The following is a 3,188-nucleotide window of genomic DNA, read 5'->3' on the forward strand; positions in this document are numbered from 1 at the left end:
GGCCCGGCCCGCCAGGGTGCTTACCCTGGCGAGCCGCGTGCCAAACGTTGCCGAGCCCTGATTTATTACATCGTTAGCTCTTTGGACTCTCGCATCTACCCATGCACTGACACAACCTATCCCAGTTTAGGCTGCAGGATGCAACAGGAATATCACAACTTCGTGGGGTTTATAAGGCTACAAGACAAGGATCAGGTAGATTGCTGTTGCAATGCCACTATTTTAGTTTTAAGTGTCAGCACTGATCAATGTACTGGCTTTGTTCTTTTTCAGCAGCAATAACACTCATCTAAAATCTTATGAGCTTGTATCCCATTACTGATTTTTGAGGTTTATCCATCAGCCTAAGAAGTTGCTCGCTAGTTACCTATTAGCTCTCAGGTGAGTTTCAAAATACAAACAGAAGAAGGTCACAGAAATTCCTTTCAAAGCAAAACTGGTTTGAAATGACCCAAGGGTCGATTGTGGCTAGCCCTTACATTGCTGCACTGTGGGAGAGGGCTAGATGGACCATTGGTCTGACCCAGTATGGCCAGTCTTATGTTCATAAGATCCTGGGAAGGAAGGGTGCTATGGAAGGAGAGAGACAAAAATGGTAACGTTTTAAAAATGATTTTAGTGCAGGTGAGAAGTGCCAGAGAAACAGTCCTGGCAAGCGAAGGCAGCAGCAGTGTTGCAAACTCTCTTACACTGCCTCCTGCCAACTTGCTTCCACCCTGCCTTGGACAGTCCTCCCTCATGGGTAAAGAGTGATCATTCACTCTCTGTTTCCATGCATTTCTTGGCCTCTCTGCTGACACTGCCGACAGGGTTGCCAATTAGTGCTGGCTGTGCTGGTGGGTCTTATGGTGGGGAATTGTTACATTCTTGCTCTGTTCTCATTCCCTCCCAACTGAACATAAGAATGGCCATACTGGGTCAGACCAAAGGTCCATCTAGCCCAGTATCCTGTCTTCGAACAGTGGCCAATGCCAGGTGCTTCAGAGGGAATGAACAGAACAGGGAATCATCAAGTGATCCATCCCCTGTCGCCCCCTCCCAGCTTCTGGCAAACAGAGGCTAGGGACACTTCAGAGCATGGTTTTGCATCCCTGCCCATCCTGGCTCATAGCCATTGATGGACCCATCCTCCATGAACTTAGCTAAGTATAAACTTATCTGGGTATAAACAGCTTCCTTTCTGTTAAGTAACTGATCTTAGGGCACCAACCGAAACATGGACATAGCCAGCAAAGCTCAGCACGTCCTGCTGGAATGCACACAGAATACCCAGGCAGCCTGGCAATCGAAACTGGTGAAAAGTGCAGTGAGTTAACAATGCAGATCTGACACGGCTGTTGGCTCTGTCACTCAAAGAAAGGGAACATTTTTAGTTGATTTGTTAATTGTCGTTTCTAGATCACCCATCACCATAAGATGAGTGCTAAGCACAAGGGCATCAGCTAGAGCAGTTGGGGTGTGTACACGCAGGACTATATGCTGCAGAGGGCGAGAATAACAGTGTTTAAAGCCAGTGGTTTAAAAAGGGGGCAGGTGACAGTGAGAGGGGATGGGAGTTGTGGTTATTAATTGCTGCATTAGATCAACACAAACCATTTGCTGATTCTTCCATTTTACCGCTAGGACGGAGAGTGAGTGTGTACGTCAGGAGGAGGAGGGGAGCGGTTCAGGGCCTGGAAGCAGCAGCTCTCCTCCTTTGTGCCCTTGTTGTGCTACTAAGAAAATGATTCCTGCTACCATGTTATTGCATAGGGATCTTCAGAGATCACAGCTACAAACACGTGCTCAGTCCTGCTGTGGAAGGGAAGCTTTTCCCGAGCACAGGGAGCATCATAGGTGCCCTCGGTAGAGTAACACATGCTGCACTATGCTCAGGACACTCATTGGAGTTTAGTGAAGGGAAATCCAGAATGCAAAAATACAAGAAGATAGTCCTTGTGCTGAGGTTATGTGAATGCAAATAAAACAGTAACAATCTAGATAGGGCCTGCATTGTGTCCAAGAAATGAGTGGGTGTGATGAGGGCCTATGGAATCCCCCCGCCCCCAAAAACCAGCAGGGCAGAATCTCTTTGAAGGAAATAGTAGGAGACATGGTTATCTGGTGCACTTACTAGTGCACCATGTCACCAAGGATAGGTGTTGGTTGTGTTGCTTAATGCTCTACTGGAAGGTGCTCGGCGACCAAGGCAATGACTCTGAGCAAAGTATAGAATGGAATAGACGTGTGGTCTGCAGATTTGGCAGCACGTCCAGCTGGATAGTATGTATGCTGCAGCCAGTGCTGCTCCTCTTCAGAGGGGCACCAGTGTGTGCCCAGCACGTTCCCCTCGGCCTGTGGAATCCTGGCCTGGCTGGCAGGATTCCTACAGAAAATTGCACACTGGCCATTTTCTCTGATCATCGTCACTGCACTAGCCAGGGTATAATTTAGCCCTTATATATGCGAGAGAGACGGAGAGAGACCTTGTCTATTAACACAACAGTAAATGGCAAGCACGATCCTGTTATGGTCGCATGGGGCTGCGTGCAGATCCATTTACTTTAAATAGATATCCCCTCGCATACATGCACATACACAGCACATCATAATCTCCTGCCAGGAGAGCGAGCGCCATCAGGTGTGCCTGGTCCTGAACTGCAGATGCTGCCAGCATGTGGCACTACTACAGAGCAGCCTGCAGCAAATGGCAGATGTGGTTAAGAGACTCAAGGCCATGCATTTTTATTTATTTAATTAGGGAACAGGAGGAAGCCTGGCCATCTTATTGTTACATTATATGCATTCGGCTACATATTCCATCTCTTTGTCTTTGTAAATGAACACTGATGTTATCATGATGTCATGCCCCCAAATGAGTTAGGTGCTTTAACCAAATATTAAAGGCAGGCACATGCCTCAAAGAACCTGTGAACTAAAATAGACAAAGGATGGAAGGGAAAGCAGAAGACCACACTTCCAGTTTTCCCCAAAGTCTTTTCTGCCTGTGGATTAAGAGCTGTATTGGCCTGATTTTCAGAAGTGCTGAGCATCCACATATCCCACTGAAGTCAGTTGGAGCTGCAGGTGCTCAGCACCTTTGAAAATCAGGCCCAATATATGACTCATCACCCCATGAAGCAGGTTACTGAGCAATTAGGAGAGGCGATGCAGATAATGCATATGGATAGAAAGAAGGCAAAGAGGCA

The sequence above is a fragment of the Terrapene carolina genome, unplaced genomic scaffold (genome assembly GCF_002925995.2).
Source record: "Terrapene carolina triunguis isolate 2854851 unplaced genomic scaffold, T_m_triunguis-2.0 Scaffold88, whole genome shotgun sequence".
Lineage (NCBI taxonomy): Eukaryota > Metazoa > Chordata > Testudines > Emydidae > Terrapene > Terrapene triunguis.